At 49.2% G+C, this 24788-nt stretch overlaps 1 protein-coding gene across 1 annotated transcript in view; it reads right to left on the bottom strand.

Moving 5' to 3' along the window:
• The window catches only part of PDE2A (phosphodiesterase 2A), an 859648-nt gene that overhangs the window by 155741 nt on the left and 679119 nt on the right, over positions 1-24788 (bottom strand). The window lies entirely within an intron of this gene.

Here is a 24788-nt window from a genome sequence, read left to right as displayed (position 1 = left end):
ATGTTATGCAGCACCCCTGAGAAATACTGTATATCTGGATTATTTTACTGGACAATTTTCTCTTGAAGCCACTAGGGGCACTGTTTCACTGATCCATGCGTTACCACATTTACATTGCATTCATGTATTGGATACAACATGCTCTACGGGCACAAAACGAGTTGGTAGTGCAGCGTGTAAGACTTTGTTCCACCCTGCGCAGAAAACTACAATCACATGTGGGGGTGCACAGAGGAGAAGAATAAGAGAGGTGCAATGTGCAGATGTGTAATTGTCACCCCAGGGTAAACCTCAGCGCTACTTCTTTTATCCCTTTCAGAAAGCAAAAGTTATTTTTGGTAGTCCATACGAGCCCGGCTGAAACGCGTTGGACCCTTAGACTTTGCTCTTACAACCAGTTTCTCAGATACCTTCTGGAGAGCGTCCGGCAAACTACCAGATACTTGGATGTACAGTATGTCTGGAATGGGGTCCTCAGACTTTCAGATAACACAGGTCCATAAATTGCTTGAATAATGTACACACTCGCATTGATTATTGGGTGCGGATGCCAGTAAAAATACAAAGAATAAAAATCCATCACGTCACATTTTTCCTCATAAATAAAATTTTATTTTGCTATTTATCTATTCTTACATATTCTAGTTTTGGACCGTTTTTCTATAAAATTGGGTATCATTTGAAAAATCTTCTATAAAAGGATTGTTTTTGGAACAAAAATAATAGATTGGGGTCAGTAAGTGACAATGGCTGGCTGTGCCAAGAGTCATCTTGAATGATAAAAATGTAGTTCTCATGTAGCTTTCTCTAACGTCCTAGTGGATGCTGGGAACTCCGAAAGGACCATGGGGAATAGCGGCTCCGCAGGAGTCTGGGCACAACTAAAAGAAAGCTTTTAGACTACCTGGTATGCACTGGCTCCTCCCACTATGACCCTCCTCCAAGCCTCAGTTAGATTTTTGTGCCCGGCCGAGCTGGATGCACACTAGGGGCTCTCCTGAGCTCTTAGAAAGAAAGTATATTTTAGGTTTTTTATTTTACAGTGAGACCTGCTGGCAACAGGCTCACTGCAACGAGGGACTAAGGGGAGAAGAAGCGAACCTACCTGCTTGCAGCTAGCTTGGGCTTCTTAGGCTACTGGACACCATTAGCTCCAGAGGGACCGACCGCATGGAACTGGCCTTGGTGTTCGGTCCCGGAGCCGCGCCGCCGTCCCCCTTACAGAGCCAGAAGCAAGAAGAAGTCTGGAAAATCGGCGGCATGAAGACTTCTGTCTTCACCAAGGTAGCGCACAGCACTGCAGCTGTGCGCCATTGCTTCTCATACACACTTCACACTCCGGTCACTGAGGGTGCAGGGCGCTGGGGGGGGGGGCGCCCTGAGCAGCAATAAAAACACCTTGGCTGGCAAAACAATCACAATATATAGCCCCAGAGGCTATATATGTGATAATTACCCCTGCCAGAATCCTTAAAAAAGCGGGAGAATAGTCCGCGAAAAAGGGGCGGAGCTATCTCTCTCAGCACACTGGCGCCATTTTCCCCTCACAGTTTCGCTGGAAGGAAGCTCCCTGGCTCTCCCCTGCAGTCTACACTACAGAAAAGGGTAAAAAAGAGAGGGGGGGGGCACTAAATTTAGGCGCAGTAAATATTATAGCAGCTATAGGGGACATAATTCAGTTAGTCCCTGCATTATATAGCGCTCTGGTGTGTGCTGGCATACTCTCTCTCTGTCTTCGCAAAGGGCTTCTGTGGGGTCCTGTCCTCTGTTAGAGCATTCCCGGTGTGTGTGCGGTGTGTCGGTACGGCTGTGTCGACATGTTTGAGGAGGAAAATTATGTGGAGGCGGAGCAGATGCCTTTAGAAGTGATGTCACCCCCTGCGGGGCAGACACCTGAGTGGATGGATTTATGGAAGGAATTACGTGCAAGTGTCGACTCCTTACACAAAAAATTTGACGACATGCCAAATGCGGGACAGCCAGCTTCTCAGCTCGTGCCTGCCCAGGTGTCTCAAAGGCCATCAGGGGCTCTAAAACGCCCACTACCTCAGATGGCAGACGCAGATGTCGACACGGATACTGATACCAGTGTCGACGACGATGAGTCTAATCTAATGTCCACTAAGGCCATTCGTTGCATGATTGAGGCAATGAAAGAGGTTTTACACATTTCAGATATAAACCCAGGTACCACTAAAAAGGGTATTATGTTTGGGGAGAAAAAACTACCCGTAGTTTTTCCCCCATCTGAAGAATTAAATGAAGTGTGTGAAGAAGCGTGGGCTTTCCCTGATAAAAGATTGATAATCTCAAAAAAATTACTAATGGCGTTCCCTTTCCCGCCAGAGGATAGGGCACGTTGGGAAACACCTCCTAGGGTGGATAAAGCGCTCACACGTTTGTCTAAAAAGGTGGCACTTCCGTCTCCGGATACGGCCGCCCTGAAGGAGCCTGCGGATAGAAAGCAGGAGGCGATCCTGAAGTCTGTATATACACACTCAGGCATTATACTCAGACCAGCTATTGCGTCAGCATGGATGTGCAGTGCTGCCGCTGCGTGGTCAGATTCCCTGTCAGAAAATATTGACACCCTAGACAGGGACACTATTCTGCTAACCGTAGAGCATATAAAAGACTCAGTCTTATACATGAGAGATGCACAGAGGGAGATCTGCCGGCTGGCATCTAAAATAAGTGCATTGTCCATTTCTGCTAGAAGAGGCTTATGGACTCGGCAGTGGACAGCAGAGACGTGCAGTCAGGGGAGACAGTGCCTCCCCTGTCATTAATGATTAAGTTAATACAAAGAAGATGCATATGACACATATTCTGTGTCATATGTATCTTCTTAATATTATTCTTTACATTGCTCCCCTCTTTTGTGTTTGGGAGGCACCGATCGTGGTGCCTCCCGTTGTCACTGGGGAAAGTATGGGGAGCGGGGGGCGGGCACGGGTGGGGACTAGCCATGGGCTGTAAAAGCCCATTGAAAATATATGGGAAAGCGGCACCATTAGTGGTGCCGCTTTCATACAGGGACGTGCTTTCAACCTATGAAAGCACGTCCCTGTCAGTGAGGCCACAGTGATTGGCCAGCGGATCCGTCACTGGATCCGCTGTCAATCACTGTGTCGGCGACGCTGGCGGAGGAGGTGCGGGCGGCTGGATGCGGCGATGGTGCGGGAGGCGGGATGTGGCGGTGGTGCGGGCGGCGGCGGTGCGGGTGGCGGGTTGCGGCGGCGGTGGAAATTACCTTTATCCTGCAGAGTTTGGCAGCGGAGCGGTTCCAGTTTCAAAAATGGCGCCTCAGCGTCATTTTTGAAATTCAAGATGGCCGCCGCGAGCCAATCACGGCTCGCTGCGTCATCGCCCCGCCCCCTCCGGCTGACTTATATAAGTCAGCGCGAGGCGGAGGAGAGTCAGTCCGACGGCGGAGGAGGAGCTGTGAAGAGCTCCTGAAGAAAGAAGACGCCGGAAGTCCTGGCTGGGCGGCGGCTATGCAAAAGAGCTTAGCAGCCGCCGCCCACCAGGTGAAGACGCTGGAAGCCCTGGGGAGGGGGGGGGGCGCCCCCCAGGTGAAGACGCCGGAAGCCCTGGGAAGGCGGCGGCCACGCAAAAGAGCTTAAAGGCCGCCGCCCCCAGGTGAAGACCCAGTTTAATAAAGCTTATTTTTGTGTGGTGTTTTATTTTAATATTTTCTTTACAGGTGGACTACAGGTGCCAGCGGGCCCTTTATGTCCGGGCATGCTGGCACTTGTGGTTCTCCAAGTGCCAGCATGCTGGGGCAGGCTTGCTGGGACCTGTAGGCCACCTGTAAAGAACAATATTAACACACAATGAACCCCGCACCCACCGCCACCAGGGGTGCGGGGGATAGCACTGGGCTATCAGCCCAGTGCTGGTTATTGCTCGGGAGGGGGGACCCCATTTTTATTTTTTGGGGTTCCCACTTTCCGAGGAATTCCAACCCTGGGCTGACTGGCTGGGGGGCAGATTAATGTTATGGCAGGGGGACACCACACTGAGTGTCTCCCCTGCTATGGCATTACTCCCCCTAGCTGGTTCTGCCTAGTGCTGGTTTTACTGGTGTGTTGGGGGACCACACTTTTTTTTTTTTTTCGGGGGGGAAGGGGGGGGGGAGGGCTTTTTAGCTGCCAGTGCCTCCCCAACCAGTGACCTCACCGCACGTCACTGGTGGACAGGGGATGCAGATTCCAAAAGGCACATGGAAGTTTTGCCTTATAAGGGTGAGGAGTTATTCGGGGATGGTCTCTCGGACCTCGTTTCCACAGCAACAGCTGGGAAGTCAGCATTTTTACCCCATGTTCCCTCACAGCCTAAAAAAGCGCCGTTTTATCAGGTACAGTCCTATCGGACCCAGAAAAACAGGCGAGGAAAAGGCGGGTCTTTTCTGTCCAGAGGCAGAGGTAGGGGAAAAAGGCTGCAACAAACAGCTGGTTCCCAGGAGCAAAAGTCCTCCCCCGCTTCTTCCAAGTCCGCCGCATGACGGTGGGGCTCCACAGGCGGAGCCAGGTACGGTGGGGGGCCGCCTCAAAAATTTCAGCGATCAGTGGGCTCGCTCACGGGTGGATCCCTGGATCTTTCAAGTAGTATCTCAGGGGTACAAGCTGGAATTCGAGGCGTCTCCCCCCCGCCGTTTCCTCAAATCGGCCTTGCCAACAACTCCCTCGAGCAGGGAGGCTGTGCTAGAGGCAATTCACAAGCTATACTCCCAGCAGGTGATTGTCAAGGTGCCCCTACTTCAACAAGGACGGGGTTACTATTCCACACTGTTTGTGGTACCGAAACCGGACGGTTCGGTGAGACCCATTTTAAATTTGAAATCCTTGAACACATACATAAAAAAATTCAAGTTCAAGATGGAATCGCTCAGGGCGGTTATTGCAAGCCTGGACGAGGGGGATTACATGGTATCCCTGGACATCAAGGATGCTTACCTGCATGTCCCCATTTATCATCCTCACCAGGAGTACCTCAGATTTGCGGTACAGAATTGCCATTACCAATTCCAGACGTTGCCGTTTGGACTGTCCACGGCACCGAGGGTGTTTACCAAGGTAATGGCGGAAATGATGATACTCCTTCGAAAAAAGGGAGTTTTAATTATCCCGTACTTGGACGATCTCCTAATAAAGGCGAGATCCAGGGAGCAGTTGTTGGTAGGAGTAGCACTATCTCAGGAGGTGCTACACCAGCACGGTTGGATTCTGAATATTCCAAAGTCACAGCTGGTCCCGACGACACGTCTACTGTTCCTGGGAATGATTCTGGACACAGTCCAGAAAAAAGTGTTTCTCCCGGAGGAGAAAGCCAAGGAGCTGTCATCTCTAGTCAGAGACCTCCTGAAACCAAAACAGGTGTCGGTGCATCACTGCACGCGAGTCCTGGGAAAGATGGTGGCTTCTTACGAAGCAATCCCTTTCGGCAGGTTCCATGCCAGAATCTTTCAGTGGGACCTGTTGGACCAATGGTCCGGATCGCATCTTCAGATGCATCGGCTAATAACCCTGTCTCCAAGAACCAGGGTGTCTCTGCTGTGGTGGCTGCAGAGTGCTCATCTTCTAGAAGGCCGCAGATTCGGCATACAGGACTGGGTCCTGGTGACCACGGATGCCAGCCTTCGAGGCTGGGGGGCAGTCACACAGGGAAGAAACTTCCAAGGACTATGGTCGAGTCAGGAGACTTCCCTACACATAAATATTCTGGAACTAAGGGCCATTTACAATGCCCTAAGTCAGGCAAAACCCCTGCTTCAAAACCAGCCGGTACTGATCCAGTCAGACAACATCACGGCGGTCGCCCATGTAAACCGACAGGGCGGCACAAGGAGCAGGACGGCAATGGCAGAAGCCACAAGGATTCTCCGATGGGCGGAAAATCACGTGCTAGCACTGTCAGCAGTGTTCATTCCGGGAGTGGACAACTGGGAAGCAGACTTCCTCAGCAGACACGACCTCCACCCGGGAGAGTGGGGACTTCATCCAGAAGTCTTCACACTGATTGTAAATCGTTGGGAACGGCCACAGGTGGACATGATGGCGTCCCGCCTAAACAAAAAACTAGAGAGATATTGCGCCAGGTGAAGGGACCCTCAGGCGATAGCGGTGGACGCTCTAGTGACACCGTGGGTGTACCAGTCAGTTTATGTGTTCCCTCCTCTGCCTCTCATACCAAAGGTATTGAGAATAATAAGAAAACGAGGAGTAAGGACAATACTCGTGGTTCCGGATTGGTCAAGTCAAGAAGAGCGTGGTACCCGGAACTTCAAGAGATGATCTCAGAGGACCCATGGCCACTGCCGCTCAGACAGGACCTGCTGCAGCAGGGGCCCTGTCTGTTCCAAGACTTACCGCGGCTGCGTTTGACGGCATGGCGGTTGAACGCCGGATCCTAAAGGAAAAGGGCATTCCGGAGGATGTCATTCCTACGCTGATTAAAGCCAGGAAAGATGTAACTGTAAAACATTATCACCGCATATGGCGGAAATATGTTGCTTGGTGTGAGGCCAATAAGGCCCCAACAGAGGAATTTCAGCTGGGTCGATTTCTGCACTTCCTACAGGCAGGAGTGACTATGGGCCTGAAATTAGGCTCCATTAAGGTACAGATATCGGCTCTGTCGATTTTCTTCCAAAAAGAACTGGCTTCACTACCTGAAGTTCAGACATTTGTAAAAGGAGTGCTGCATATTCAGCCCCCTTTTGTGCCTCCAGTGGCACCCTGGGATCTCAACGTGGTGTTGAATTTCCTAAAATCACATTGGTTTGAGCCACTAAAGACCGTGGATCTGAAATATCTCACGTGGAAAGTGGTCATGTTATTGGCCTTGGCTTCGGCCAGGCGTGTATCAGAATTGGCGGCTTTGTCATTTAAAAGCCCTTATCTGATTTTCCATATGGATAGGGCAGAATTGAGGACTCGTCCCCAGTTTCTCCCTAAGGTGGTATCGGCTTTTCACTTGAACCAACCTATTGTAGTGCCTGCGGCTACTAGCGACTTGGAGGATTCCAAGTTGCTGGACGAAGTCAGGGCCTTGAAAATTTATGTTTCCAGGACGGCTGGAGTCAGGAAAACTGACTCGCTATTTATCCTGTATGCACCCAACAAACTGGGTGCTCCTGCTTCTAAGCAGACTATTGCTCGCTGGATTTGTAGCACAATTCAGCTGGCGCATTCTGCGGCTGGACTGCCGCATCCTAAATCGGTTAAAGCCCATTCTACAAGGAAGGTGGGCTCATCTTGGGCGGCTGCCCGAGGGGTCTCGGCTTTACAACTTTGCCGAGCTGCTACTTGGTCAGGGGCAAACACATTTGCAAAATTCTACAAATTTGATACCCTGGCTGAGGAGGACCTTGAGTTCTCTCATTCGATGCTGCAGAGTCATCCGCACTCTCCCGCCCGTTTGGGAGCTTTGGTATAATCCCCATGGTCCTTTCGGAGTTCCCAGCATCCACTAGGACGTTAGAGAAAATAAGATTTTACTCACCGGTAAATCTATTTCTCGTAGTCCGTAGTGGATGCTGGGCGCCCGTCCCAAGTGCGGATTGTCTGCAATACTTGTACATAGTTATTGTTCACTAAAGGGTTATTGTTATGAGCCATCTGTTGAGAGGCTCAGTTATGTTTCATACTGTTAACTGGGTATAGTATCACGAGTTATACGGTGTGATTGGTGTGGCTGGTATGAGTCTTACCCGGGATTCAAAATCCTTCCTTATTGTGTCAGCTCTTCCGGGCACAGTGTCCTAACTGAGGCTTGGAGGAGGGTCAAAGTGGGAGGAGCCAGTGCACACCAGGTAGTCTAAAACTTTCTTTTAGTTGTGCCCAGACTCCTGCGGAGCCGCTATTCCCCATGGTCCTTTCGGAGTTCCCAGCATCCACTACGGACTATGAGAAATAGATTTACCGGTGAGTAAAATCTTATTTTCCAGCAAGGATCATGGATGGATGACCTTATGCTCCTAGGACAGCAAGGAGGACACAAAAAGTGCCCATTTTTTTGTGTGCTATTGGGACAGTTGAATGAATGGCCAACACTGGATCAAAAACCAATGGGCAAAATGTTATCTGGGAAAGTTTGGTTGATCACCAAAAAGACCTCTTACCCCCTCTTTACGTCAAACTAGGACTTGTGAAGCAGTTGTAAAAACGTTTTGTTTGTTTTTTAGCGATGAAAAATGTTCCCGGGACTGTCAGATGCCATACTGAAAGAAGGAATGTTTGTTGGACCAGACATTTGAAACTCCTAACAGAGAATGAGGAACAAAATGGAAACAGTTTAAAGAGAGGCTTGGAATGCTCTTAAGGAAGTTATAAAGAAGTTCATGGGGAACTTCAAAGATCCCAACAAAAAGCAAATAGTGGAAAACATGCTAGAGAAATAGAAATCATTAGGTTGTTTGAGGAGCTTGAAAGTGCACTTTCCGAGCGAACACTTGGAATACTTTCCAGGAAACGTTGGCGTTGCTAGTAAGGTTGAAGCAAAAAGATTCCACTAAGATATAAAGGAGATGGAACGTCAACATGATGGGAAACTACTGTTTTATGCTGCACAGAGAAGACACACAAGCCGTGTATAGAAGAGAACGCACCAGACAAAGCTTTGAAGGGAAAAGACAGAGGCAGTATAAGGGTTTGTAAATGTAAAATGTATTTTTGTTACATTTTGAATCTAAGAATATTTTTTAACTTATGGTAATAAAATAATTCCATTTCACCAGAATACACAGGAATGGGATATTTTCCCACAAGGCGCCTCCACCTGAACAGTCAGAATGACTCGAGTGGAGGAACTGCCCTGTAAGAACAGGGAATGTTGAGGGACAAAAACTCTGGTGTACAACCCGCTCCCCTCCAGATAGTGGCCAGGGTGTACGGAGCGGTCCTGTGCAGCATTTGCTCTGCACTAGCAGTGTACGGAGCGGTCCTGTGCAGCATGTGCTCTGCATTAGCAGTGTACGGAGCGGTCCTGCGCAGCATTTGCTCTGCACTAGCAGTGTACGGAGCGGTCCTGCGTAGCATTTGCTCTGCACTAGTAGTATACGGAGCATTCCTGCGTAGCATTTGCTCTGCACAAGCAGTGTACGGAGCGGTCCTGCGCAGCATTTGCTCTGCACTAGCAGTGTACGGAGCGGTCCTGCGCAGCATTTGCTCTGCACTAGTAGTGTACGGAGCATTCCTGCGTAGCATTTGCTCTGCACTAGCAGTGTACGGAGCGTTCCTGTGCAGCATTTGCTGTGCACTAGCAGTGTATGGAGCGGTCCTGTGTAGCATTTGCTCTGCACTAGCAGTATACGGAGCGGTCCTGCGTAGCATTTGCTCTGCACTAGTAGAAGTGTATGGAGCGTTCCTGCGTAGCATTTGCTCTGCACTAGTAGTGTTCGGAGCGGTCCTGTGTAGCATTTGCTCTGCACTAGCAGTATACGGAGTGGTCCTGCGTAGCATTTGCTCTGCACTAGTAGTGTACGGAGCGGTCCTGTGTAGCATTTGCTCTGCACTAGCAGTATACGGAGTGGTCCTGCGTAGCACTTGCTCTGCACTAGTAGTGTACAGAGCCGTCCTGCGTAGCATTTGCTCTGCACTAGCAGTATACGGAGCGGTCCTGCGTAGCATTTCCTCTGCACTAGTAGAAGTGTATGGAGCGTTCCTGCGTAGCATTTGCTCTGCACTAGCAGTATACGGAGCGGTCCTGTGTAGCATTTGCTCTGCACTAGTAGTGTACGGAGCGGTCCTGTGCAGCATGTGCTCTGCATTAGCAGTGTACGGAGCGGTCCTGCGCAGCATTTGCTCTGCACTAGCAGTGTACGGAGCGGTCCTGCGTAGCATTTGCTCTGCACTAGTAGTGTACGGAGCGGTCCTGCGCAGCATTTGCTCTGCACTAGCAGTGTACGGAGCGGTCCTGCGTAGCATTTGCTCTGCACTAGTAGTGTACGGAGCATTCCTGCGTAGCATTTGCTCTGCACTAGCAGTGTATGGAGCGGTCCTGTGTAGCATTTGCTCTGCACTAGCAGTATACGGAGCGGCCCTGCGTAGCATTTGCTCTGCACTAGTAGAAGTGTATGGAGCGTTCCTGCGTAGCATTTGCTCTGCACTAGCAGTATACAGAACGTTCCTGTGCAGCATTTGCTCTGCACTAGTAGTGTACGGAGCGGTCCTGTGTAGCATTTGCTCTGCACTAGCAGTATACGGAGTGGTCCTGCGTAGCATTTGCTCTGCACTAGTAGTGTACGGAGCGGTCCTGTGTAGCATTTGCTCTGCACTAGCAGTATACGGAGTGGTCCTGCGTAGCACTTGCTCTGCACTAGTAGAAGTGTATGGAGCGTTCCTGCGTAGCATTTGCTCTGCACTAGCAGTATACGGAGCGGTCCTGTGTAGCATTTGCTCTGCACTAGTAGTGTACGGAGCGGCCCTGCGTAGCATTTGCTCTGCTGTAGCAGTATACGGAGTGGTCCTGCGTAGCACTTGCTCTGCACTAGTAGTGTACAGAGCCGTCCTGCGTAGCATTTGCTCTGCACTAGCAGTATACGGAGCGGTCCTGCGTAGCATTTGCTCTGCACTAGTAGATGTGTATGGAGCGTTCCTGCGTAGCATTTGCTCTGCACTAGCAGTATACAGAGCGGTCCTGTGTAGCATTTGCTCTGCACTAGTAGTGTACGGAGCGGTCCTGCGTAGCATTTGCTCTACACTAGCAGTGTACGGAGCGGTCCTGCGTAGCATTTGCTCTGCACAAGTAGAAGTGTATGGAGCGTTCCTGCGTAGCATTTGCTCTGCACTAGCAGTATACGGAGCGGTCCTGTGTAGCATTTGCTCTGCACTAGTATGGTACGGAGCGGTCCTGCGTAGCATTTGCTCTGCAATAGCAGTATACGGAGTGGTCCTGCGTAGCACTTGCTCTGCACTAGTAGTATACAGAGCCGTCCTGCGTAGCATTTGCTCTGCACTAGCAGTATACGGAGCGGTCCTGCGTAGCATTTGCTCTGCACTAGTAGAAGTGTATGGAGAGTTCCTGCGTAGCATTTGCTCTGCACTAGCAGTATACGGAGCGGTCCTGTGTAGCATTTGCTCTGCACTAGCAGTGTACGGAGCGGTCCTGCGTAGCATTTGCTCTACACTAGCAGTGTACTGAGCGGTCCTGCGTAGCATTTGCTCTGCACTAGCAGTGTACGGAGCGGACCTGTGCAGCATTTTCTCTGCACTAGCAGTGTATGGAGCGTTCCTACGTAGCATTTGCTCTGCACTAGCAGTGTATGGAGCGGTCCTGTGTAGCATTTGCTCTGCACTAGCAGTGTACGGAGCGTTCCTACGTAGCATTTGCTCTGCACTAGCAGCGTATGGAGCGGTCATGTGTAGCATTTGCTCTGCACTAGCAGTGTATGGAGCGGTCCTGTGTAGCATTTGCTCTGCACTAGCAGTGTACGGAGCGTTCCTATGTAGCATTTGCTCTGCACTAGTAGCAGTGTACGGAACGTTCTTGCGTAGCATTTGCTCTGCTCTAGTAGCAGTGTACGAGGCGTTCCTGTGCAGCATTTGCTCTGCACTAGCAGTGTACGGAGCGTTCCTGTGCAGCATTTGCTCTGCACTAGCAGTGTACGGAGCGTTCCTGTGCAGCATTTGCTCTGCACTAGCAGTGTATGGAGCGGTCCTGTGTAGCATTTGCTCTGCACTAGCAGTATACAGAGTGGTCCTGCGTAGCATTTGCTCTGCACTAGTAGTGTACAGAGACGTCCTGCGTAGCATTTGCTCTGCACTAGCAGTATACGGAGCGGTCCTGCGCAGCATTTGCTCTGCACTAGTAAAAGTGTATGGAGCGTTCCTGCGTAGCATTTGCTCTGCACTAGCAGTATACGGAGCGGTCCTGTGTAGCATTTGCTCTGCACTAGTAGTGTACGGAGCGGTCCTGCGTAGCATTTGCTCTGCACTAGTAGCAGTGTACGAAGCGTTCCTGTGCAGCATTTTCTCGGCACTAGCAGTGTATGGAGCGTTCCTGTGTAGCATTTGCTCTGCACTAGTAGTGTATGGAGCGTTCCTGTGTAGCATTTGCTCTGCACTAGTAGTGTATGGAGCGTTCCTGTGTAGCATTTGCTCTGCACTAGCAGTGTACGGAGCGTTCCTAAGTAGCATTTGCTCTGCACTAGCAGTGTATGGAGCGGTCCTGTGTAGCATTTGCTCTGCACTAGCAGTGTACGGAGCGTTTCTATGTAGCATTTGCTCTGCACTAGTAGCAGTGTACGGAACGTTCTTGCGTAGCATTTGCTCTGCTCTAGTAGCAGTGTACGAGGCGTTCCTGTGCAGCATTTGCTCTGCACTAGCAGTGTATGGAGCGGTCCGGTGTAGCATTTGCTCTGCACTAGCAGTATACGGAGTGGTCCTGCGTAGCATTTGCTCTGCACTAGCAGTGTATGGAGCGGTCCTGTGCAGCATTTTCTCTGCACTAGCAGTGTATGGAGCGTTCCTGTGTAGCATTTGCTCTGCACTAGCAGTGTTCGGAGCGTTCCTACGTAGCATTTGCTCTGCACTAGCAGTGTATGGAGCGGTCCTGTGTAGCATTTGCTCTGCACTAGCAGTGTACGGAGCAATCCTATGTAGCATTTGCTCTGCACTAGTAGCAGTGTACGGAACGTTCTTGCGTAGCATTTGCTCTGCTCTAGTAGCAGTGTACGAGGCGTTCCTGTGCAGCATTTGCTCTGCACTAGCAGTGTACGGAGCGTTCCTGTGCAGCATTTGCTCTGCACTAGCAGTGTACGGAGCGTTCCTGTGCAGCATTTGCTCTGCACTAGCAGTGTATGGAGCGGTCCTGTGTAGCATTTGCTCTGCACTAGCAGTATATGGAGTGGTCCTGCGTAGCATTTGCTCTGCACTAGTAGTGTACAGAGCCGTCCTGCGTAGCATTTGCTCTGCACTAGTAGAAGTGTATGGAGTGTTCCTGCGTAGCATTTGCTCTGCACTAGCAGTATACGGAGCAGTCCTGTGTAGCATTTGCTCTGCACTAGTAGTGTACGGAGCGGTCCTGCGTAGCATTTGCTCTACACTAGCAGTGTACTGAGCGGTCCTGCGTAGCATTGGCTCTGCACTAGTAGCAGTGTACGAAGCGTTCCTGTGCAGCATTTTCTCTACACTAGCAGTGTATGGAGCGTTCCTGTGTAGCATTTGCTCTGCACTAGCAGTGTACGGAGCGTTCCTGTGCAGCATTTGCTGTGCACTAGCAGTGTATGGAGCGGTCCTGTGTAGCATTTGCTCTGCACTAGCAGTATACGGAGCGGCCCTGCGTAGCATTTGCTCTGCACTAGTAGTGTACAGAGCCGTCCTGCGTAGCATTTGCTCTGCACTAGCAGTATACGGAGCGGTCCTGCGTAGCATTTGCTCTGCACTAGTAGAAGTGTATGGAGCGTTCCTGCGTAGCATTTGGTCTGCACTAGCAGTATACGGAGCGGTCCTGTGTAGCATTTGCTCTGCACTAGTAGTGTACGGAGCGGTCCTTCGTAGCATTTGCTCTGCACTAGCAGTATACGGAGTGGTCCTGCGTAGCATTTGCTCTGCACTAGTAGTGTACAGAGCCGTCCTGCGTAGTATTTGCTCTGCACTAGCAGTATACGGAGCGGTCCTGCGTAGCATTTGCTCTGCACTAGTAGAAGTGTATGGAGCGTTCCTGCGTAGCATTTGCTCTGCACTAGCAGTATACGGAGCGGTCCTGTGTAGCATTTGCTCTGCACTAGTAGTGTACGGAGCGGTCCTGCGTAGCATTTGCTCTACACTAGCAGTGTACTGAGCGGTCCTGCGTAGCATTTGCTCTGCACTAGTAAAAGTGTATGGAGCGTTCCTGCGTAGCATTTGCTCTGCACTAGCAGTATACGGAGCGGTCCTGTGTAGCATTTGCTCTGCACTAGTAGTGTACGGAGCGGTCCTGCGTAGCATTTGCTCTACACTAGCAGTGTACGGAGCGGTCCTTCGTAGCATTTGCTCTGCACTAGCAGTATACGGAGTGGTCCTGCGTAGCATTTGCTCTGCACTAGTAGTGTACAGAGCCGTCCTGCGTAGTATTTGCTCTGCACTAGCAGTATACGGAGCGGTCCTGCGTAGCATTTGCTCTGCACTAGTAGAAGTGTATGGAGCGTTCCTGCGTAGCATTTGCTCTGCACTAGCAGTATACGGAGCGGTCCTGTGTAGCATTTGCTCTGCACTAGTAGTGTACGGAGCGGTCCTGCGTAGCATTTGCTCTACACTAGCAGTGTACGGAGCGGTCCTTCGTAGCATTTGCTCTGCACTAGCAGTATACGGAGTGGTCCTGCGTAGCATTTGCTCTGCACTAGTAGTGTACAGAGCCGTCCTGCGTAGTATTTGCTCTGCACTAGCAGTATACGGAGCGGTCCTGCGTAGCATTTGCTCTGCACTAGTAGAAGTGTATGGAGCGTTCCTGCGTAGCATTTGCTCTGCACTAGCAGTATACGGAGCGGTCCTGTGTAGCATTTGCTCTGCACTAGTAGTGTACGGAGCGGTCCTGCGTAGCATTTGCTCTACACTAGCAGTGTACTGAGCGGTCCTGCGTAGCATTTGCTCTGCACTAGTAGAAGTGTATGGAGCGTTCCTGCGTAGCATTTGCTCTGCACTAGCAGTATACGGAGCGGTCCTGTGTAGCATTTGCTCTGCACTAGTAGTGTACGGAGCGGTCCTGCGTAGCATTTGCTCTACACTAGCAGTGTACGGAGCGGTCCTTCGTAGCATTTGCTCTGCACTAGCAGTATACGGAGTGGTCCTGCGTAGCATTTGCTCTGCACTAGTAGTGTACAGAGCCGTCCTGCGTAGTATTTGCTCTGCACTAGCAGTATACGGAGCGGTCCTGCGTAGCATTTGCTCTGCACTAGTAGAAGTGTATGGAGCGTTCCTGCGTAGCATTTGCTCTGCACTAGCAGTATACGGAGCGGTCCTGTGTAGCATTTGCTCTACACTAGTAGTGTACGGAGCGGTCCTGCGTAGCATTTGCTCTACACTAGCAGTGTACTGAGCGGTCCTGCGTAGCATTGGCTCTGCACTAGTAGCAGTGTACGAAGCGTTCCTGTGCAGCATTTTCTCTACACTAGCAGTGTATGGAGCGTTCCTGTGTAGCATTTGCTCTGCACTAGCAGTGTACGGAGCGTTCCTACGTAGCATTTGCTCTGCACTAGCAGTGTATGGAGCGGTCCTGTGTAGCATTTGCTCTGCTCTAGTAGCAGTGTACGAGGCGTTCCTGTGCAGCATTTGCTCTGGACTAGCAGTGTACGGAGCGTTCCTGTGCAGCATTTGCTCTGCACTAGCAGTATACGGAGCGGCCCTGCGTAGCATTTGCTCTGCACTAGTAGCAGTATGATGTCTTTACAGCCAATATTCTCCATTGCTTTCCATGTAAAAGGCTCTGAGCATGTTCTGCGTATTGTAGCACTGTCCCCAGCCACAGTTTTGCTTGTGCTAGCTGTACGTTGATTACATTATTTTGTCATCGTTATTCTTAATTATGTTGGTGTAATTTTGATCATTTGCATTTTTCACAATTTGTGTTACTTTGATTGGACACTGATGGTTTCATTTGTTTTCATTGCATTCGCTGCTGAAATCATGTAAAAGGGAGAAATTGTGGCTGTAATTAGGAGCTTCAAAGAAGTGTTATTTGTATAATCAATTAAGATGTTTATTGCTTGCAAAATAAATATATTTCAGTTGTGGTCTTTTTGGATGGTGGCTGTATTCTCTTTCCGTGGTATATTGTTACTTGTTCAACCTGGTGACTCCCCCTCCCCCCTCATTGTATCATGCTATCTAGCAAGTGGGGTTGACCTGATTACATTTAGCAGGTGTGAAGTATCCAGTCACAGAGAAGTGTAATATATATATATATATATATATATATATATATACACTGCTCAAAAAAATAAAGGGAACACTAAAATAACACATCCTAGATCTGAATGAATTAAATATTCTTATTAAATACTTTGTTCTTTACATAGTTGAATGTGCTGACAACAAAATCACACATAAATTATCAATGGAAATCAGATTCATTAACCCATGGAGGTCTGGATTTGGAGTCACACTCAAAATTAAAGTGGAAAAACACACTACAGGCTGATCCAACTTTGATGTAATGTCCTTAAAACAAGTCAAAATGAGGCTCAGTAGTGTGTGTGGCCTCCACGTGCCTGTATGACCTCCCTACAACGCCTGGGCATGCTCCTGATGAGGTGGCGGATGGTCTCCTGAGGGATCTCCTCCCAGACCTGGACTAAAGCATCCGCCAACTCCTGGACAGTCTGTGGTGCAACTAGAGATGAGCGCCTGAAATTTTTCGGGTTTTGTGTTTTGGTTTTGGGTTCGGTTCCGCGGCCGTGTTTTGGGTTCGAACGCGTTTTGGCAAAACCTCACCGAATTTTTTTTGTCGGATTCGGGTGTGTTTTGGATTCGGGTGTTTTTTTCAAAAAACACTAAAAAACAGCTTAAATCATAGAATTTGGGGGTCATTTTGATCCCAAAGTATTATTAACCTCAAAAACCATAATTTACACTCATTTTCAGTCTATTCTGAATACCTCACACCTCACAATATTATTTTTAGTCCTAAAATTTGCACCGAGGTCGCTGTGTGAGTAAGATAAGCGACCCTAGTGGCCGACACAAACACCGGGCCCATCTAGGAGTGGCACTGCAGTGTCACGCAGGATGTCCCTTCCAAAAAACCCTCCCCAAACAGCACATGACGCAAAGAAAAAAAGAGGCGCAATGAGGTAGCTGTGTGAGTAAGATTAGCGACCCTAGTGGCCGACACAAACACCGGGCCCATCTAGGAGTGGCACTGCAGTGTCACGCAGGATGGCCCTTCCAAAAAACCCTCCCCAAACAGCACATGACGCAAAGAAAAAAAGAGGCGCAATGAGGTAGCTGTGTGAGTAAGATTAGCGACCCTAGTGGCCGACACAAACACCGGGCCCATCTAGGAGTGGCACTGCAGTGTCACGCAGGATGTCCCTTCCAAAAAACCCTCCCCAAACAGCACATGACGCAAAGAAAAAAAGAGGCGCAATGAGGTAGCTGTGTGAGTAAGATTAGCGACCCTAGTGGCCGACACAAACACCGGGCCCATCTAGGAGTGGCACTGCAGTGTCACGCAGGATGTCCCTTCCAAAAAACCCTCCCCAAACAGCACATGACGCAAAGAAAAAAAGAGGCGCAATGAGGTAGCTGTGTGAGTAAGATTAGCGACCCTAGTGGCCGACACAAACACCGGGCCCATCTAGGAGTGGCACTGCAGTGTCACGCAGGATGTCCCTTCCAAAAAACCCTCCCCAAACAGCACATGACGCAAAGAAAAAAAGAGGCGCAATGAGGTAGCTGACTGTGTGAGTAAGATTAGCGACCCTAGTGGCCGACACAAACACCGGGCCCATCTAGGAGTGGCACTGCAGTGTCACGCAGGATGTCCCTTCCAAAAAACCCTCCCCAATCAGCACATGATGCAAAGAAAAAGAAAAGAAAAAAGAGGTGCAAGATGGAATTGTCCTTGGGCCCTCCCACCCACCCTTATGTTGTATAAACAAAACAGGACATGCACACTTTAACCAACCCATCATTTCAGTGACAGGGTCTGCCACACGACTGTGACTGATATGACGGGTTGGTTTGGACCCCCCCCAAAAAAGAAGCAATTAATCTCTCCTTGCACAAACTGGCTCTACAGAGGCAAGATGTCCACCTCATCTTCACCCTCCGATATATCACCGTGTACATCCCCCTCCTCACAGATTATCAATTCGTCCCCACTGGAATCCACCATCTCAGCTCCCTGTGTACTTTGTGGAGGCAATTGCTGCTGGTCAATGTCTCCGCGGAGGAATTGATTATAATTCATTTTAATGAACATCATCTTCTCCACATTTTCTGGATGTAACCTCGTACGCCGATTGCTGACAAGGTGAGCGGCGGCACTAAACACTCTTTCGGAGTACACACTTGTGGGAGGGCAACTTAGGTAGAATAAAGCCAGTTTGTGCAAGGGCCTCCAAATTGCCTCTTTTTCCTGCCAGTATAAGTACGGACTGTGTGACGTGCCTACTTGGATGCGGTCACTCATATAATCCTCCACCATTCTATCAATGTTGAGAGAATCATATGCAGTGACAGTAGACGACATGTCCGTAATCGTTGTCAGGTCCTTCAGTCCGGACCAGATGTCAGCATCAGCAGTCGCTCCAGACTGCCCTGCATCACCGCCAGCGGGTGGGCTCGGAATTCTGAGCCTTTTCCTCGCACCCCCAGTTGCGGGAGAATGTGAAGGAGGAGATGTTGACAGGTCGCGTTCCGCTTGACTTGACAATTTTGTCACCAGCAGGTCTTTCAACCCCAGCAGACTTGTGTCTGCCGGAAAGAGAGATCCAAGGTAGGCTTTAAATCTAGGATCGAGCACGGTGGCCAAAATGTAGTGCTCTGATTTCAACAGATTGACCACCCGTGAATCCTTGTTAAGCGAATTAAGGGCTGCATCCACAAGTCCCACATGCCTAGCGGAATCGCTCCCTTTTAGCTCCTTCTTCAATGCCTCCAGCTTCTTCTGCAAAAGCCTGATGAGGGGAATGACCTGACTCAGGCTGGCAGTGTCTGAACTGACTTCACGTGTGGCAAGTTCAAAGGGCATCAGAACCTTGCACAACGTTGAAATCATTCTCCACTGCACTTGAGACAGGTGCATTCCACCTCCTATATCGTGCTCAATTGTATAGGCTTGAATGGCCTTTTGCTGCTCCTCCAACCTCTGAAGCATATAGAGGGTTGAATTCCACCTCGTTACCACTTCTTGCTTCAGATGATGGCAGGGCAGGTTGAGTAGTTTTTGGTGGTGCTCCAGTCTTCTGTACGTGGTGCCTGTACGCCGAAAGTGTCCCGCAATTCTTCTGGCCACCGACAGCATCTCTTGCACGCCCCTGTCGTTTTTTAAAAAATTCTGCACCACCAAATTCAAGGTATGTGCAAAACATGGGACGTGCTGGAATTTGCCCATATTTAATGCACACACAATATTGCTGGCGTTGTCCGATGCCACAAATCCACAGGAGAGTCCAATTGGGGTAAGCCATTCCGCGATGATCTTCCTCAGTTGCCGTAAGAGGTTTTCAGCTGTGTGCGTATTCTGGAAAGCGGTGATACAAAGCGTAGCCTGCCTAGGAAAGAGTTGGCGTTTGCGAGATGCTGCTACTGGTGCCGCCGCTGCTGTTCTTGCGGCGGGAGTCCATACATCTACCCAGTGGGCTGTCACAGTCATATAGTCCTGACCCTGCCCTGCTCCACTTGTCCACATGTCCGTGGTTAAGTGGACATTGGGTACAACTGCATTTTTTAGGACACTGGTGAGTCTTTTTCTGACGTCCGTGTACATTCTCGGTATCGCCTGCCTAGAGAAGTGGAACCTAGATGGTATTTGGTAACGGGGGCACACTGCCTCAATAAATTGTCTAGTTCCCTGTGAACTAACGGCGGATACCGGACGCACGTCTAACACCAACATAGTTGTCAAGGCCTCAGTTATCCGCTTTGCAGTAGGATGACTGCTGTGATATTTCATCTTCCTCGCAAAGGACTGTTGAACAGTCAATTGCTTACTGGAAGTAGTACAAGTGGGCTTACGACTTCCCCTCTGGGATGACCATCGACTCCCAGCGGCAACAACAGCAGCGCCAGCAGCAGTAGGCGTTACACGCAAGGATGCATCGGAGGAATCCCAGGCAGGAGAGGACTCGTCAGAATTGCCAGTGACATGGCCTGCAGGACTATTGGCATTCCTGGGGAAGGAGGAAATTGACACTGAGGGAGTTGGTGGGGTGGTTTGCGTGAGCTTGGTTACAAGAGGAAGGGATTTACTGGTCAGTGGACTGCTTCCGCTGTCACCCAAAGTTTTTGAACTTGTCACTGACTTATTATGAATGCGCTGCAGGTGACGTATAAGGGAGGATGTTCCGAGGTGGTTAACGTCCTTACCCCTACTTATTACAGCTTGACAAAGGGAACACACGGCTTGACACCTGTTGTCCGCATTTCTGGTGAAATACCTCCACACCGAAGAGCTGATTTTTTTGGTATTTTCACCTGGCATGTCAACGGCCATATTCCTCCCACGGACAACAGGTGTCTCCCCGGGTGCCTGACTTAAACAAACCACCTCACCATCAGAATCCTCCTGGTCAATTTCCTCCCCAGCGCCAGCAACACCCATATCCTCCTCATCCTGGTGTACTTCAACACTGACATCTTCAATCTGACTATCAGGAACTGGACTGCGGGTGCTCCTTCCAGCACTTGCAGGGGGCGTGCAAATGGTGGAAGGCGCATGCTCTTCACGTCCAGTGTTGGGAAGGTCAGGCATCGCAACCGACACAATTGGACTCTCCTTGTGGATTTGGGATTTCGAAGAATGCACAGTTCTTTGCTGTGCTGCTTTTGCCAGCTTGAGTCTTTTCATTTTTCTAGCGAGAGGCTGAGTGCTTCCATCCTCATGTGAAGCTGAACCACTAGCCATGAACATAGGCCAGGGCCTCAGCCGTTCCTTGCCACTCCGTGTGGTAAATGGCATATTGGCAAGTTTACGCTTCTCCTCCGACAATTTTATTTTAGGTTTTGGAGTCCTTTTTTTTCTGATATTTGGTGTTTTGGATTTGACATGCTCTGTACTATGACATTGGGCATCGGCCTTGGCAGACGACGTTGCTGGCATTTCATCGTCTCGGCCATGACTAGTGGCAGCAGCTTCAGCACGAGGTGGAAGTGGATCTTGATCTTTCCCTAATTTTGGAACCTCAACATTTTTGTTCTCCATATTTTAATAGGCACAACTAAAAGGCACCTCAGGTAAACAATGGAGATGGATACTAGTATACAATTATGGACTGCCTGCCGACTGCAGACACAGAGGTAGCCACAGCCGTGAACTACCGTACTGTACTGTGTCTGCAGCTAATATAGACTGGTTGATAAAGAGAAGATGTCTATGTAACTATGTATGTATAAAGAAGATTGAAAAAAATCCACGGTTAGGTGGTATACAATTATGGACGGACTGCCTGCCGAGTGCAGACACAGAGGTAGCCACAGCCGTGAACTACCGTACTGTACTGTGTCTGCAGCTAATATAGACTGGTTGATAAAGAGAAGATGTCTATGTAACTATGTATGTATAAAGAAGAATGAAAAAAAACCACGGTTAGGTGGTATACAATTATGGACGGACTGCCTGCCGAGTGCAGACACAGAGGTAGCCACAGCCGTGAACTACCGTACTGTACTGTGTCTGCAGCTAATATAGACTGGTTGATAAAGAGAAGATGTCTATGTAACTATGTATGTATAAAGAAGAATGAAAAAAATCCACGGTTAGGTGGTATTACAATTATGGACGGACTGCCTGCCGAGTGCAGAGACACAGAGGTAGCCACAGCCGTGAACTACCGTACTGTGTCTGCTGCGACTGGATGATAAATGATATAAAAAATATATATATATCACTACTGCAGCCGGACAGGTATATATTATATATTATATAATGACGGACCTGCTGGACACTGTCTGTCAGCAGAATGAGTTTTATTTTTATAGAATAAAAAAAAAAAAAACACACAAGTGAAGTCACACGACGAGTGTTTAACTTTTTCAGGCAATCACAATATAAGTATACTACTAACTATACTGGTGGTCAGTGTGGTCAGGTCACTGGTCAGTCACACTGGCAGTGGCACTCCTGCAGCAAAAGTGTGCACTGTTTAATTTTAATATAATATGTACTCCTGGCTCCTGCTATAACCTATAACTGGCACTGCAGTAGTGCTCCCCAGTCTCCCCCACAATTATAAGCTGTGTGAGCTGAGCAGTCAGACAGATATATAATATATATAGATGATGCAGCACACTGGCCTGAGCCTGAGCAGTGCACACAGATATGGTATGTGACTGACTGAGTCACTGTGTGTATCGCTTTTTTCAGGCAGAGAACGGATATATTAAATAAACTGCACTGTGTGTCTGGTGGTCACTCACTATATAATATATTATGTACTCCTGGCTCCTGCTATAACCTATAACTGGCACTGCAGTAGTGCTCCCCAGTCTCCCCCACAATTATAAGCTGTGTGAGCTGAGCAGTCAGACAGATATATAATATATATAGATGATGCAGCACACTGGCCTGAGCCTGAGCAGTGCACACAGATATGGTATGTGACTGACTGAGTCACTGTGTGTATCGCTTTTTTCAGGCAGAGAACGGATATATTAAATAAACTGCACTGTGTGTCTGGTGGTCACTCACTATATAATATATTATGTACTCCTGGCTCCTGCTATAACCTATAACTGGCACTGCAGTAGTGCTCCCCAGTCTCCCCCACAATTATAAGCTGTGTGAGCTGAGCAGTCAGACAGATATATAATATATATAGATGATGCAGCACACTGGCCTGAGCCTGAGCAGTGCACACAGATATGGTATGTGACTGACTGAGTCACTGTGTGTATCGCTTTTTTCAGGCAGAGAACGGATATATTAAATAAACTGCACTGTGTGTCTGGTGGTCACTCACTATATAATATATTATGTACTCCTGGCTCCTGCTATAACCTATAACTGGCACTGCAGTAGTGCTCCCCAGTCTCCCCCACAATTATAAGCTGTGTGAGCTGAGCAGTCAGACAGATATATATAATATTATATATAGATAATAGATGATGCAGCACACTGGCCTGAGCCTGAGCAGTGCACACAGATATGGTATGTGACTGACTGAGTCACTGTGTGCTGTGTATCGCTTTTTTCAGGCAGAGAACGGATTATAAAGTAAACTGCACTGTCCTCACTAGTAAACTCTCTCCACTCAGTCTCTACACTTCTACAGTAACAGTACTCCTCCTAGTCAGCTCCAGTAAATCTCTCTCAGTCTCTTATAATCTAAATGGAGAGGACGCCAGCCACGTCCTCTCCCTATCAATCTCAATGCACGTGTGAAAATGGCGGCGACGCGCGGCTCCTTATATAGAATCCGAGTCTCGCGATAGAATCCGAGCCTCGCGAGAATCCGACAGCGTCATGATGACGTTCGGGCGCGCTCGGGTTAACCGAGCAAGGCGGGAAGATCCGAGTCGCTCGGACCCGTGAAAAAAAACATGAAGTTCTGGCGGGTTCGGATTCAGAGAAACCGAACCCGCTCATCTCTAGGTGCAACGTGGCGTTGGTGGATGGAGCGAGACATGATGTCCCAGATGTGCTCAATTGGATTCAGGTCTGGGGAACGGGCGGGCCAGTCCATAGCATCAATGCCTTCGTCTTGCAGGAACTGCTGACACACTCCAGCCACATGAGGTCTAGCATTGTCTTGCATTAGGAGGAACCCAGGGCCAACCGCACCAGCATATGGTCTCACAAGGGGTCTGAGGATCTCATCTCAGTACCTAATGGCAGTCAGGCTACCTCTGGCGAGCACATGGAGGGCTGTGCGGCCCCCCAAAGAAATGCAACCCCACACCATTACTGACCCACTGCCAAACCGGTCATGCTGGAGGATGTTGCAGGCAGCAGAACGTTCTCCTTAGCGTCTCCAGACTCTGTCACGTCTGTCACATGTGCTCAGTGAGATCCTGCTTTCATCTGTGAAGAGCACAGGGCGCCAGTGGCGAATTTGCCAATCTTGGTGTTCTCTGGCAAATGCCAAACGTCCTGCACGGTATTGGGCTGTAAGCACAACCCCCACCTGTGGACGTCGGGGCCTCATACCACCCTCATGGAGTCTGTTTCTGATCGTTTGAGTAGACACATGCACATTTGTGGCTTGCTGGAGGTCATTTTGCAGGGCTCTGGCAGTGTTCCTCCTGTTCCTCCTTGCACAAAGGCGGAGGTAGCGGTCTGCTGCTGGGTTGTTGCCCTCCTACGGCCTCCTCCACGTCTCCTGATGTACTGGCCTGTCTCCTGGTAGCGCCTCCATGCTCTGGACACTACGCTGACAGACACAGCAAACCTTCTTGCCACAGCTCGCATTGATGTGCCATCCTGGATGAGCTGCACTACCTGAGCCACTTGTGTGGGTTGTAGGGAGGTCATACAGGCACGTGAAGGCCACACACACTACTGAGCCTCATTTTGACTTGTTTTAAGTACATTACATCAAAGTTGGATCAGCCTGTAGTGTGTTTTTCCACTTTAATTTTGAGGGGGACTCCAAATCCAGACCTCCATGGGTTAATAAATCTGATTTCCATTGATAATTTTTGTGTGATTTTGTTGTCAGCACATTCAACTATGTAAAGAACAAAGTATTTAATAAGAATATTTCATTCATTCAGATCTAGGATGTGTTATTTTAGTGTTCCCTTTATTTTTTTGAGCAGTGTATATATATACACAGTACATATATATTTATTCGTAGCCAATATCAGGCAGCCTATCACACCAACTAGGGACTGATGGATGATGTACCTCGTGCCTCAGAGAAGCTTGTGTATGCTGTATCCGCCGGGTACTGTAGTATGTAAGTCTATGCTACAGATTAGTGGGAGATGGAAACTGTTCCACAAACGTATCCAAACCTCCACACATTTTTTCCAGTGGAATTTGGTCTTTAGTGTTCACAGACCTACAACACCACCACCAACTGCACCATCAACACTAACCACATCATCACCACCAACTACACCATCACTACCCACACCATCAGCAACTGCACCACCTCCGCACTATCACAAAGAGAATCATCACCACCAACTGCACCACAACCA

This window comes from Pseudophryne corroboree, chromosome 2, assembly GCF_028390025.1.
Source record: "Pseudophryne corroboree isolate aPseCor3 chromosome 2, aPseCor3.hap2, whole genome shotgun sequence".
Classification (NCBI taxonomy): Eukaryota; Metazoa; Chordata; class Amphibia; order Anura; family Myobatrachidae; genus Pseudophryne; species Pseudophryne corroboree.
Note: the sequence above shows the minus strand (reverse complement) of the source record. Positions and strands in the feature narration are given on the sequence as shown.